Source organism: Drosophila takahashii, chromosome 3R (assembly GCF_030179915.1).
Source record: "Drosophila takahashii strain IR98-3 E-12201 chromosome 3R, DtakHiC1v2, whole genome shotgun sequence".
Classification (NCBI taxonomy): domain Eukaryota; kingdom Metazoa; phylum Arthropoda; class Insecta; order Diptera; family Drosophilidae; genus Drosophila; species Drosophila takahashii.
The window spans coordinates 22,089,061-22,104,675 of NC_091681.1; the positions used below are offsets into that span (position 1 = coordinate 22,089,061).

General features: G+C 41.8%; 1 protein-coding gene and 1 long non-coding RNA gene across 3 annotated transcripts in view; both read right to left on the minus strand.

Annotated features, from left to right (window-relative positions):
• The window catches only part of cdi (center divider), a 49,573-nt gene that overhangs the window by 25,583 nt on the left and 8,375 nt on the right, over nucleotides 1–15,615 (minus strand). The gene's annotated exons all lie outside the window — the stretch shown is intronic.
• Nucleotides 356–11,800, minus strand: LOC138913506 (uncharacterized). The gene is made up of 3 exons (XR_011419275.1): nucleotides 11,668–11,800; nucleotides 579–659; nucleotides 356–510 (listed from the first exon to the last, which is right to left on the minus strand). It is a non-coding gene; the product is annotated as an uncharacterized lncRNA (long non-coding RNA).

Sequence of the window (15,615 nt, forward strand, 5' to 3'; positions counted from 1 at the left end):
AACGTCATCGCCATCGCCAGCACCCAACTAGTTCTAATCAGAGCCGGATTTTAATACACTGCTAGAAAAAGCACAATATCTTTCTACCAACTACAGATTTTCTGTGAAGCGTAGCTACTTGTTTGATAAGGGATCAAGGAAAATTCCTTATAAATAACCTGATAACGATTATATTACAGATAGCACCAGCTATATTAATATTGATCTTTAGATAATAATCTTCATAGCTAAACACTTAAGTTAAATGGTGAGCATACAAAATTCAAAGCACATTCCTAAAATATTTTTAGAAGAGCTCGACTAAAATAGAAACTATGCAAAATATGCGACCCACAAGCGAAACTCTCCTGAAACTCGAGACGTTCTATTGTATCGACCCATAAGACTTTGTTCTGAGTGCAGAAACCAGTTGGACTGGATCGATTGGTGGCGTTTCAAGCTCAAGTCCATCAATCAGCGGCTTGTTTGGGAGGTGAGTGAGCCATGGGCCGTGGAGCCGGGCTGAAATAGCTTTTTAATTGTCGCAAATATTTATAGGAAATTTCTCACGCATAGCCAAACCGAGTCGTGCGATTTACCTGGTTTCAGTTACCTGACACTCACTCAAACTGTCGTGCAATTAAATCCAAGGATTTGACAATAAGGAATCAAAAGCTCACCTGAAAGCAGAAAGAGAGGGAGAAAAACATTTATTAATTTAGTGCTACGAGTGATGGCAATGAACTTAACAATCTACTTTTGATAATTAAAATGTGCGCATAAATTATTGTGCACTTCATAAACAATCAGAAAAAGAAAACAAAAAAAAAGCAACAATTGCAAACGCTCCATATAAGAAAGCAGAGGAGAAGAAAGAAACATAAAAACACACAATAAACAATTTAATTACGCATCGTTTGCGCATCGAGTGCGGTACACAAAAGTGAAATGCAGTTATAAACACTCCAAAATGAATAATCGTATTTTGCTAAAGCAAATAAACAAAGACACGGCCCACAACAGTTGGCTGCACACTTGAAATTGGCCAAGGCAGGCCGGGAAAAAGCCCCGCTTCAATTTCATTACATTTTCATGTTTCAAATGTGAGAAAACTTTACGAAAAAATACCTCCGGCACTCGACTGGAAGTTTAATTCATAAACACGAGGGCAATAAATTACATTGTATTGGAAAAACCTACGCAGATGCGCCTGCCTTTTGTCGCGTGTAAGACGGTTTCCAAAAAGAAAGTCTTCATTATAATTGCTTTGTTTCATTTTCCACACCATTGTTGGCTGTAAAAATATTTCAGCTCTTTTGGCAAATTGTGGCAAATACATTTTGAAAATAAGTGCAAGATAAATCAGAAAACTTAGCCAAGCCCCCGGACAATGGCAATGACAATACAGCAGCAGCAGCAACATCTGCATAGCATCTTGTCATGTCGCTCGTCGTTCAACTTTTACAGCGCGGTCCTCTGTTTTTATTACTCCATTGCTGCGGAGGGATATGAATGGTTGGATGGATAGTTGGATGTCTGTATAGAGGGGAAAAGCCTGCGACATGTCAACTATTTCAAGGCTAAATCAGCGAGGCAACCAGTCGTGTGTCAACAATGTTTCACCCTCGCCAACTGCGGGGCCATTGAACTCCGGACTGCAGGCTGCAGCACAGCTTGGATTTATGGAACAAGTTGGAATGCATTTGCCTGTCATTTCGTTAATTGAAAGTTGGTGACAACAAACAGCAGAGGAAGCCGGGCCTTTCAGTGAGTAATTTCATTTGGATATCCTTCATTCAGTTTCAAGCACTCTAAATATGTACGGCCAGACGGAATGCAAACAAAAACGGACAAACGGACAAATGGATAAAGACTAACTAAAAGCAAACTCGCAATCAATTAGAACAAACAGAGGTCTGTTTTTCCCAGGCCCATTTGGCGACTCGTTAAAATACTCACAGACGCCGCACCCTGCCACGAAAAATGTTGCTCATTATTTTCGGTCTTTTTAGCTTTTTGCTGCCAGGGTTTTTCCAATGCGTTCGAAAAAAACAAAATAAATAATAATAATAAAGTTGCACAACACCCATATACGTACGTGTACGAATTTGAATGAAGGCAAAGCGATGACGCCGCCGCTGAAAATCATTTTGCGCCGAGTATCTCGTATCTGTTTCTTTTTAAATTTATTTAATTTTCTACCTCTTTTTTGGGGCATTTGCTGGGAGCAGCTGTCAAGCCGTCAGATGCGTTTCTGTTGCCTCACAAAAAAAACCAAGTTTGACTCTGAGCCAGGGCTTAGAAATGCAACCGAAAAAATAATAACAATTCGTGGTTGTTGGCGCCGTGACAAATTTAAATGAGCGCTACTTTTGGGTGCAGCCCCCGGGGACTCACAAGAAAAAAGGGGCAACGGCAAAAAAAACATAGTAATAATAATGCGGTCATATATTACTAATGTGTTTGGATCGCCGGCGTCTGCCCGAAGCTCCGAAATGAATCAATGCAAACTATGAAATGCATATCGCAACGACAGCGGCCACAGCAACAACAGTGACAACACAGTTGACATGCGCTGCCCGCGGTGCACAGTGGTCAAAACTGATACATTCTAGGGTAAAATAAACAAACGAAATAACAAGTAATACCTGGTAATTTAACAAGTTATTTTAAAATACAGAAAATGATATTTTTACCAAGATCTATAAAGATAAAACCTTGTATTGCAGACACTATCTATAAATTCTTTTTCAGCGAAAACAAGATAATAAAACTTTATTGTTGATATTGTAGCAATAATTTTAATATATTTTTAAGGCGTGTTACTCTTAATACATATTATAAAAAGCTTTTTGAATTTATAATTTTTAAGGGTGAGAAGAACCAGGTTACAACAGTCTTATCTACTCAGAACCGAACCACTGTGATGCATCGCTGGCGATGAATCAGTTTTACAGCGGATGGAGGCAGGGCAATAATCGTCGTGGGGCAATATGCTCAAGGCCTTGTGTCAGAATTTTTATGAATGAACGCGAGAAGGCATACAATTTACACGTATTGAATGCGCTTAAACGCTCCACCAATCGGCGGCGGGCAAACTGAAGCAGATAGCTGAGATCTCAAAAAAAAAAAAAGATGAAAAAATGCTGAACTATTGCCAGCATCCTCAATGATTTCGGTATTCGCCAGAGTTCGCTGAAAAGCCATTGCCATTGCAGAGATAGCGCGGTGCATTGAACCCCAGCATCGGATGGATCAACCAGTTGAGCAGTCAAACAAACGTTTAAACGCTCAACAGTCAATTCCATGCGACTCCATTCAATTCAATTCGATTGGAGTATCTGCTAAAAGCAGATATTACCAACTGGCTTTGGCCAGCCCGTTTGGTTGTTGCCTATTTGGTAGGATATCGTGTTGGCAGCGGTTCGTTTTTGGGCGGCCTTATCCTCCTTCTCCTCGAAAGCGAAGCAAGCCAACAGCCGGTCACGTTTCAACTATCAACTGAAAATGGTTTTTTGATTGGCCATCCTCCCCAGAGCAATGCCCATATAGTTCTCGAAATGCGGAAGTTATGAGCTGTGCATTGGGCCCTAGCCAAGATTAACCTGCGGACTCCCTTGGTTAATGGTTAATGGCGTATATTTTCTAATCAATTTCGGAACAAACACACACTGAAAAGTGCCTTGCAGCGTTAAATCGATAAATTGCTGTGTAGTATTCCCCATTAGACAACAGGCTGTGCAATCTTTAGTGTCGTTTGTCACCATATTTGCCACTGCAGTTGACACTGATGGGGACCAACAACCGAGAACCACACACACGGGAACCCACCCAGACAGCCCAGCTTCTGCGGTCACCTCTGTCTGGCTATGGGTCTATGTGTGCACTGGGAAAAATCTGATTTAAGGTCAGGTTAAAGATGGGAGAAAATGGGGTTACCACGAAATAGATTCTAGATCCTAATCCATAAGTTCCCTATCAACCTATTTTGATTTTAGTTTGTATTTTAAGTATTTTATATATTCAATATTTATTTTATTGATTCAAGAACTATTTTTCTCAGTGCTGAAGAGCCACCACCAAACTTGTTGCTGCCTGCGCCCTTCATTAATCGTGAACCTGGTTGAGGAGGAACACAACTTTGTGCGGTGATGGCATTTGATGTGATCCTGAGCCTGCGGGCTGACTCCCCTGGGTGAGCGCACAGGTTTTTGGTTGTGATTCTGTTTGTTTGACTGGGATTTGATTATGCACCAGCCAGTGTTTGTAGGAAGTCGCTCCCTGTACCATTCCCATTTCGATTTCCATTTCCATTCCCGAACCCATTCCCTGGTTGCATCTGCGCAAAAGCGTCGAGTGCAACTTGTCATTGTTTATCTGCTGTGGCAGTGCCAAACGATAGCTCGTTGTGCTTCTGATTCTGATTCTGCTTCCGCTGGATGGGAGAGCTTGTGATGTTCCTGCTGCTGCTGCAGCTGCATACAATGCGACTTGGTTGTGCCATTTCCATTTTCTTTGCCTGCCCAAATGTGCGCAACTGCAGCTTATCTCGAGGGGAAGGGAAAGAGCTCGGGGTTCTATGTCTTTCCATTCACCACTGCTTCTATTTAGGGTTTCCTTGCCACTGGAGGCGGCCATAGAAGTGCCCGCGTCCAGCTTTCTGTTCTCTGCTGCTGCTAATTAAAAGAGCCTGCCACAGAGACTAGATACAGATACATGCGGGATCCAATGGGAAGATCGTACACAGAAAAAATAAATAAAACCTTTTATTAAAGGATTCGTTATATTTAATAGATACTTCTTAGATATTCCTAATTTAATAATCTGGAATTTTAATCAGAATGTAATCGTAAATCTCCAAAATTGTGTACTATAAGAAAATCAAAAGTTATTGTATCAATTCTTTCTATAAAAAGTCTACTTCATTTTGAAATGTTTTGATCATCTATTTTACACTTTTATTCTATTTGTCGCAGTGCAGTTTAGTAAGTGATATCAAAGAGAGGCATCACCCAAGACAAAGACAAAACACGAACTGCAACTGCAACTGCAACTGCTGCAACATCGGCCATCCATCGCCAAAGGGGCAGTGCTTGGGTGGCAGCCTGTTAAATGCATTTGCTGCCCTGACCCCTATTGTGACTATCAGGCCATTTGGCGGAAATTTAAATTTAATTAGAGCTCTGCTTCTGCTTCTGCTTGGGCCTCGGTCCCAGTCCAACTCCGAGAACGGGAAGCTCGAACTCGTATTCGTACTCATATCGGTTAGTTAAGGCGGTCGTAGGGTCTTTGATGGCTCTCAATTGAGGAATTGAACAAAGGAATATATTAGAAGACTTCGATAATATTTATGATATACTCGAAATCGGCGACGGATGCGTGGGAATGAGCAGTCGGAACGCTATAAACACATATTGTTGCTGTACGAATTTTATTTATTTTCTTTATGTCTCTTTATTTCTGTTCAAAAAGGGGAGACATTCGAGATGTTCTTTGTCCCACGGATTGATGGGGAAGATACTATCTATCTATCTATATATCTATATGGAGTGCGCGCATTATAGCTGTCATTTTACTATTGTCGAATAGTTTATTTGCATACTTATACTCGTTGTTTCGTTTTGTTTCATTCAATTTGCGCCATAACCCGCTCATGAATCGCTGCTGGTGGCATGACGCAGTTCACAACATACCGGCAATAAATATACATTTATCTATAGCCAGACAATCGGAAAAAGAGAGCGCAGAAAAGTACGCACTTGAGTCACTTTAGATATTTTTTTTGGGGACTGCGAGAAAAGGGAGAAAGGGTTGAGGAATAGATATCCATATCCACATGTGAATGGGTCTCAAGGGGAGCAGCAGCACTTTAAAGAAGGAAATTTTCAATTTCAAAATTGTCTGACACTCAGACAATTGAGTTATGACAGCTGGTTGAGTGTTTAGTTCTATTAAAGTGCCTCTACCCAGATGCTCCACACTTGATATGGGGGATACCTAGATCCATGGATAGATACTTTCGGTGAATTTTCAAAACCAAAACCTTGCCTGAGTTTCACCCGTTTGGAGAGTTCGTTCAATCAATTTGGCTCAACAAATTTGCAGCACAAATAGAAACGCTTGGGATATTTAACCAAATGGACAATTGTCACGCCAATTTGAGACGCCAAAGTCTCCTTTGATATTTTCCCCCTTCAATACCGATTTGTTTGTTTTATGCCGCGAGCCAAAACCAAACTGACCATGAAACAAACGGCCAGCCCCGAGCGGCCAGTTCAATAAAAATATTCGAAAATATGTCTCCGACTTCTTTCCGTGCGCCACGCTTGACCGCTTCGAAGGGTATATTTAGTTCAAGTGATTTGTAGAAAAGCCGGCGATTTTATTTACATTTAGTTGATGGATAGCTTCGGCTCGTCGGCCCCTGGATAAACCATAATTAATTACGATCGAGCGACGTCGATCGATTGTCGTGTTTCCCGGGACTGGCTGACTTTGACTTTGGTTCCCTAAGCAGAAATCCGAAAACCGAACTCCGGCCGATATTATCTCGACTTCGTCTCATTTTTTGGGCATTTTTTTCAACTGTCAGGTATAGTTTTTCAAAAACAAATACGCATATAGTTTTCCCCTCGATCGGGGTTCGTTCTGTTGTAGTTGCGTTTTTCACTGGAACTCATTGGGGGAGAGTGCTTTCTTTTTGAGCGATGCGTGCTTACAAAGGCGCCCCACGAGTTCAATGACACGGTCAGCAGCCAAGATCGTTTGTAATGGAAGGGGGTAGACCATTGTGTGTACATTGAGCAGGGGGGCCGGCATAAAGCCGCTTTATCCTGCGATGTGCGGTCTAGGGCATTTTACTGGGCTTTTGTGATCCGATTCTCGGTGTGTGTATGTTTTCGTTTTTTATATTTATACCCGTTACTCGTAGAGTAAAAGGGTATATTAGATTCGTGCAAAAGTATGTAACAGGTAGAAGGAAGCGTTTCCGACCCTATAAACTATATATATTCTTGATCAGGATCACTAGCCGAGTCGATCTAGCCATGTCCGTCTGTCCGTCTGTCTGTCCGTCTGTCTGTCTGTCTGTCTGTCTGTCTGTCTGTCTGTCTGTATGAACGCTGAGATCTCGGAAACTACAAAAGCTAGAAGATTGACATTTTGCATGCAGATTCTAGGAGTACCTACGCAGCGCAAGTTTGTTTCAAAAGGGTGCCACGCCCCCTCTAACGCCCACAATCGCTTATATCCGATTTTAAAAATTTCAATATTTTGGAAAAGTAAAAATGCAGTTTTGTTGTGTTTAAAAATACCTATCGAAATGTAGAAGAAATTTTTTAAATCGGACCATTCGTTAAAAAGTTACGGCGGATCAAAGCTTTTATCTCCATCTCCTTCGCATTCCCTTTAGCTGAGTAACGGGTATCTGATAGTCGGGGCACCCGACTATAGCGTTCTCTCTTGTTTTTGCTGCATTGTGCCTGCAATTCATGGATTTTCATTGTTTGCACGTCCAGATGTTTAAGACCGAAAATGTCGTTAATTGACTTACTTAACTCCCCACTCCCAGCCGTAATGACAATTAGATGACTTAACGCTCACGTGGCCAAATGGCTGTTTGCAAAATTAACGAGGGGAGTGCACTGCAGTTAATTGAAAGTATTCCGATATTAACCCACCTTGCGCAAAGTTTTCCTTTTGGCTTAATTGTTTGTTTACACCCAGAAAAGATAAGTAAATTTGTGCCTGTTCTGCTGTTTACGATGGAGAACAATAAAGTATGCCACAATCTATATATATAAGCGCAATTTATGGATATAACTGCTTAAATAGACCGACCCTCCCTTCCCAGAATATTTGCATAGCCGATAAATAAGGCCCCCAGACTTACTTACTAACTGACTGACACATCGGACTGACAAAGCCAAGAAGCACAGGCCATGGCGAATGGAGGATCTTCGGGTGAAGTCCAGGAGAAGGTAGAGATTAAGTTAATTACAATTTCGCGCTGCTCTGGCAAAGTGAGGCGTGCAAAACTTGCACCATGCAACTTGCAACATTGTTGCGATTGCGATTGCTATTGCCACTGAGTACTTTGTTTTGAACTTGAACGCTGGGCCAGTGTGGGAACGCCTATGCCTTCGATGGCTATATATTCGATATGTATTGTATATATATTCGTTGACCAACTTTTGAAGACAATACGATTCATGGGTCGTCGACGCCTGGCACCCACGTAGCAAAACAAAGCAAAAAGCGAAACTAAATCGTGATTTATGATGATTATATTTGAATTGCTAAATAAAATAAAAATCATAAATAAAAATCAAAATTGGGACTCGCTGCTGGTAGTGCCCTGACCATGACCATGTTGCAGCTGTTGCCAATGCAGTTTTCCAGCGAACCGCGATAGAAGATCTGCCGAAAAAAAAAGGGAGCTCGAACTGCATTTTCACTTTGGCTCTCCCTTCGGGGCCAAGACTCGGTGCATTGGGTCTGTAGGGCGCCGGGAAAGTTAATTAATTTTCCAGCGAAAGTTGCCTTAATTAATGCACATCATAGACTGCATTTTGGGGGCATCTAAGCTCGCCAACCATAAACCTTTATCCACGGCCAGCAACCCCTTGAAGTTCGTATTACCAAAGTCCTGGCGTTTTAAATTACAGTTTCACTTTTTAATTAGGCCCCGCCCGGGCCAGACGTCTATGCAAAGTCGAATAGAGAGCACACCAGAGGCAGCCCATGAAAAGGAAATTTTAATTAAACAGTCTGCGAGGGTTGGCACAACCAGCAAAAAAAAAAACAAAACAAAATAAAAAGCACATCGCATATACAACTCCAATAGCCGAAGTCACAGAGCTGTGAGTGTTGGTCAGTTGCGAAAAATGTTTCGAGGGCTTGGCCAGGAAAAGGAGGCGGGGCCTTTTCAGAGGGCAAAATACAATGAATAGAGTCTCACTAACTTGTACTGGAAAAAAAGTTCTCGGGAGATCATCCTAATATTGGAGTCATCAATGATTGTTCTAGAGTAATATTCAATAAAAAGTGATATCGCAATCTATAAGACTAGCATATAAGTGGAAAAGTTTACTTTTTAAAATATTATTGGTTAAGGTGTATTTTGAAAACATTCTAAGGGATGATTCATCGATTCCAATAATAATCTTTATATTTAAATTTACCTTTCTCTATTTTAAAGAAGTATTTCCCCTCAGTGTAAAAGCCCAGCGACGAACTAAGTCATTTGCAGACCTGGCCGAGGGATTCGAATAGGGCACGGCATTCAGTTCGGCTCAGATCGCTTTGGTCGGGGGGTTCCTGGTTTAATAGCTTCGCTCTTGGCATTGAAATATTTATCATGTCGTGCTAATATTGCCCAGAACCTCGAGGACTGGACACGCTCGATTGGACAGTTGGATAGGGCGCAGCTCTGGAAAGAGCTGGCCAAAGTCAGCCAGGTTTAGTTGGTTGCTTGGTTGGTCTTAGTCGTCTATCTATGTATCCCCAGATACTGAGACCCTGCTCCTCCTCTCTGGCTGCTTCTTGCGTTGCCTGTCATCATTGACACGCGAATTGCAAAAGTTAATTTAAGTAGTTTTGGCCAAAAGACGACAACACGGCAAACTGCAGTGCACTCCTTCAGGCCCTGAGCTTTAGCTTCAGCTTTGGCTTTGGCTTTGGCTAGTCATGGGCAGATTTATATGGCCATTTGGCTAATGAATTGCGGCCAGCGGCGGACGAAGAAATAAGAGCTGATCCATGGGCGCACATAAATCATGAGAACTCAACGTCGTCGGTGCTGCTTTTACTACTTCGATTTCATTCCTGAGAAGCCAGATCATCGATGAGCTCGCCGTTTTTATTTTCTTTGAATTTTTTTAAGCCATCAGCAATTTTGTTTGGGCCCGCATTTGTTGTTTTTGTTATTTTCGAATGCCATTTGCCTGTTTTTGTTGGCCATATCGTCGCACGCCATGTGAATTATGTGGGAGTTTTGTTGGCCCTGCGCAAACATTTCAATTCCGAGCGTCTGTAATTATTGCGCAAATGTGACAAGACAAACAGTTTGTTGAACACATGTATAAATTGTATGTGAGAAAGGCAAAGGCAAAACCCCGAGTAAAACAGAAGAAACAACCTAAATGGATGGCAAGGTCAACCCGAACAGCAGCAACAGCGATGAAACCCTTCGAAAAAGGTTTTATTTTCGGTGCTTTATGGCAGAAACAAAAATGCGGGCCGCAAAGGAAATGCCCAGAATATACATGGACTGAGTCATCGCTGTCAAAAGATCTTGCAAAATAGGAAATATATATTAAGATTGCGGTGCTAAACAAAGCGAGTCGCCACAAATTAAGGCAACGTCAAGCGGCGTGAAATGAAACGGCAAAAACAAAAAAATAAAAACACGAGACGAATCGCCGCTAAAGTTGAGCAAACGAAACAAGCACACACCTCATAAACAAAACGTATATTAACCGAAAGTTCTCCGAGGATTCTGTCCACCGTGCAAGTAGCACGAGCATTTATTACATTTTTGACTCACAGAAAAATCAACGTGAAATATTTGGCACACATTCAACGTAGAGAAGGAGAAAAAATATAAACATTGGGGCACGCGACGTTTGGCGGGGGCCTGGCGTCCCGATCAATAAAAATAGCCAGTCGCAATCCGCGGCAAGACGTGGGCGAGCATCATCATCATCATCAGCACACAGCATCTGAATCTGAATCGAAAACATCATCATCGCCGGATGATGGCCCGATGGAATGCCATCTATGCCACAGTTAAGAGCCAAACAAAGTGCAAGGACGTCCCAAGGGGCCTGGACCCATCGCAATCCCCCTGCCCATTTCCATTCCCATCTCTACCCCACACTTGCGGGTTATAAAAATATCTTCTTCTCGGTATCTTTGGCTCCAGAGGTGAATGAATCCAAAAATATTTCTGCACGCAAGTTGCGCGCGTAATTGCACGTTGCTGCACCTCGCTCTCGGTTATGGGAGTCACTCAGGCCCCAGACTTCGAGTCGAAGGCAGATTGAGATCCAGAGAGTCTGTGGGCTGCTCGACGGCATCTTCGGCTTAACCCACATACAGGCACAAACCTCCCTTTTCGCACACAGATGCCAGCACTACCGATGCATTCCTAGCTCTTTTTTTTTATTATTTCGACTTGATGATTGGCGGCATCCCCGTCGCAGTATCTAACTGGATCTAAATGGAGTTGTGGGCTTTAAAGTTCTTAGAACCAACTAGGTTCGCCCTATGCAAAAATAAGAATATGACCAGAAAAAATACATATTTTCAAGAGTTATTTTAAAGGTTTAGTATTAGATATTGCTGGGTCCTAACAAATATTCATTCAATTTGAATATTTCAGGCACTAATACACAATATTTAGACCTGAAAACTACTGAGCAGTTATAATTGTAACATTTGAATTAAATATTTAAATATAAAACTACATACAACTGAACTAGTTCACCCACTCGACTGAAATACCCGGCCAGACTTTCCTCCTCGCATACAAATGTCGCATTTTATGGGCTCTAATGTGAAAATCATGGCAGACCAGGCTCCTCAAAAATGCAGCAGCTCGTTAGACGCATTAGGGCCCGGACATTATTTCCCCGGGCGGATGACATATGGCAAAGTGGGGATCTGCTTTCCTCCCATCGCACATACCTGTGGTGGCGGCGCGTCTTATTAGAATTTATGATTGCCATCTTTTTTGCTTTCTTTGGCGCCGTTTCATGGACTTTGGGTTGACTTGCTTTGCTTTGCTGGCTTTGCCCAGCTGGCATTTACTCTTACTTTATTATTTATCATGCACTTTATGGAGAGCCCCGAACAGCACTCGTATATATTTGCATTTATAATTTCAAAAATGTTTATGGCCAAGCGTGAAAATGCCTCACAAGACAACAAGAGAACGGCAAAACTGCAAGCAGCAAAGTACAAAATAATAAAAAAAAAAAATCACAACAAATCTTTTCCTAATGCATGAAAATTGTAAGTGCATGACGCATCCGACACACGCTGAAGGATTGAAAATATTCATAAATTATACAAGAGTCGGCTAATTGAATTCGATTATTTACAGCAAGCCCTTGGGGTGGATAAACCCGGGATTTGCATCAATTTTCCCACCCGCCTAGGCAGTTTATGAAGATAAATGTACAACGCAGCTGTCGCCGTCAAATCAAAGCAGAGAAACGCCAAATCCTCAAAAATGCAAAATATTGAATGTTTGCTCAACAAATGAACCTTCAATTGGATTAATTATGAACACATTTGCTTAATGTTTGAAGATAATTTTTTGACAAATTTGGGTAGCCGTACCGAATTAATGGGGATAGGTGATTTCATAAATTACCTGCCCCGCTTTTGCACTACAAACAATAAATAACTGATTGTTTGCGCTTATCGATTGGATTGTGAAATTCTCTCGCATTTCGCAACAAACACTATTGCAGTGACTAAGAGCATTCTGTCACACATCAATAAATCTATTAATGAATGAATTGCTCCACTACCCACGACGAGGCTAAAAACAAAGCGCAAATATTTGCATATTTATTTCAAAATGATATTTACGAGTCCGAGTCCAATCAATTAACGCATTAACATGGTTTTATTATGTATCACATTCAAATTGGGCAAATCGGCGGTAGCCAGTGCGAAACTCGTTCTCGGCGCCATTACCAAAAAAAGCGAAAAGCACACAGGTTTTCTACGTGGGCGATCCCATCCAATACAATCCGATCGCAAAGTGAGTGAGCAGTGAGATTTGCGGCTCGTTAAGTATTATAACTTAATTAGCTGCATAGCGATTTGGGGAGATGCTTGAAAGGAAACCAAATATTTTCGTTTCGTTGCTTTTTGTTAAGTGTTTACGGTAAATATTTAGCTGTATATTTTTGGGCCATTGCATAACTTGTTTTGTTTGCAATTCGCGTTCAAAGAGTGCAAAAATAGTTTGGGTTTTCTTTCGCGGGGGGCTTTTGTTATTGAAATTGCCTGATTAGTGCGTTAAGCACTTTTACTTTTTTTCGAAACAAAGACAATGCCCCTTGTTATGTAAATTGATTTTAAATTTCTCAGTTTTATAGGCCTGAGGCTTGGATTTAGCCAACTATATTTTTAGCCTAGGCCTAATGGTTTGATTAATCAAGCTCATCTGGAAGATGCATTAAAAGCGGAGAGAAATTAATTGGGGCGCATCAAGGTTCGTCTATAAGAAATATAGAGGGAATATCTGTGGGATATGTTCGTTTTTGTGTAAACATTTGCATGCACATCAAAAGTAACTGTAACCGAATGTTTGCCTGGCCGGCAAAAAGTAACAAACAACCAACAGACAGGCAAAAGCAACAACAAAAGATCAAAATCATTTGAAAAATTGTTTGGCGAAATGGTAAGACCAAATCGAAGATGGAAAATGTGTGCAGCATGAGGGAAAAAAGTTGCCGAGTGGCCAGCGGAAGAAACGAACCAAGCAACGAACCACTCCCGGACCAATGCAGATGTTGCAGTTGCAGCGGCCGATGTTGCTGTTGCAGTTTCTAAATGCCGCCGCGCACCAATTCACCGACAGGCTGCAAAAGCTGCAAGCTGCAACAACGAGAATGCAAACTTTGCATAATTTATGGCAATCAATTTCGCGTGAACATCAACACGGTTGCAATGCAAAAAGATACAAAGCCGGGCTCTGAAAGCCAAGATGGCCAAGAAAATGGGGGAAAAAAACAGAAAAAAAATTGCGGCAATGGCAACGGACGACTGCAAGCCATCCGTCTATCGAATGCCACTATCAACTTATTTAGTTCTACTTAAATGTTTACTTTCATCAATTCGCAACGATTGCCGGCGGTGCAATGTCAATTGGCTGCGGATTGGATTGTCTGATGTTGCTTTTTGGTCACAAAACTGTAGCTGGTCAAGAGCAGACTAGTCGCCTCAACAGGATGCCCGTGCCCGTGCCGGCCATTGGAGATACATTCACTTTACCAAGACCGCTTAGTGGAACACTTTTAGAAACAAAAAAAAAAAAAAAAAAAAAAAAAAAAGAATAATCATGCAAAGGCAGCCGACTCTGTGGAGTACGATTTCGCCTGGCCCTAATCTAATTGCCATCGCCTAACCCAATTTCAGTTTTCAGTTCTCCAATTGCAATTTAGAACTTTCACTGGCAGCAACACCAAGAAAACAAAACCACCTACCACCAGCAATTGTCTTGCACTTTCGAGAGGATGGTTTTGAGGTCTCCTGGCTCAAAATACATATCATTTTACATAATAAATTTAATGCCAAAGAGTGCAACTAACAAATTGCAGCCAGCATGGCGATCCGATCCCCTTTGTCTTTGCTGACAGCTCGCAATTTGTAGAAAAATAGGAGCCGCAGAGGCAGGTGCCTGGTGCATTGTGTCTACTATAGTTATCAAATAAATACTAAGCACTCTACTCAACTCAACTCTACTCTACTCCCATTCTGCTTGAGTGCCGTCTACACTAGCACGGCGTTATGCATTCACCGTTGCTTTTGGCCCACTTACTAACAACACTTACTTACAAAAAGCAAAAAAAATAATACTGAAAAACTAAAAACCAAAAAAGAGAAACAAAAGTTAAACGAATAACCAAGTTTTTCCTGATTTATGTCCGAGCAAATTTTGTGTTGGCTTGGCGGTTTCCTTATACGACATGATTTAAGTGAATTATGTTGTGATTTTGATATACATTTTTAGCACTTGAGCCGTGACCGAATCAAAACGGTTCCTGACTGATTAAAACCCGGGATATGCAGAGGTTATCCGTTATTAATTTCTCCACTTTTATGTACACTTTCCCGGCTGATTAACCCCATCGGTGTGAGGTTCAAATCCGCCAACTTCTATATCTTGCAGCTGAACCGCATCGTTTACAGTTGGCATTCGTTGCACGCAACAGATGGAAATAGATGGGAAATTGTGAAAGAGTTTTAATCAAAGTGGGAACGCGCCAGCTTCTCCTCCGTTTGATATCTTTCTCGCGGCTGCCTTGACACGCAATTCAAGTGAGCAGCAGCCAGGGCCAAAAATAAATCTCGAAGAGATTCTTCATTTCGAAATATCTTTGGGGGGAAATTGGGGCCAAAAGCGTGGCGGTTCGAGATGAAAATCCAAGCGTGCACTTGACGCCGCTGAACCCACAAATTGATGGTGTCATTAGGCAGATATTGATTTGAATTTATTGGCAATTTAATTAACTCTAACCGAATGATCGGGGGCTGGCTTTCAATTATTTCTTTCCCCTTTTTTTATATCATCGATAGGAAAAGGAGTGAAGTGAAGTTCTGCTGCAGCCATTAATTGTCTGGCAGCTGGCGCATTACAATGCGGAAATGCAATCGAATCGAATGGATCCGAATGGAATGGAATCGAACGCACTTCACACGCAAATAAACAGGCCGTTGTTGGTCGGTTGGTTGGATGGTCTGGAGTTTATCTTCGGGATGCACGGCAGCAATTTATTCCACAGTGAATAGTGAATAGGGAACTGGGAACTGAGAATGGCGAGCAGTTATGCAAATCAGCAGGTAGTCTCCCCGGAAAGGTAGAAAAACAGACCCACAGGTCGGTCATTCACCGCC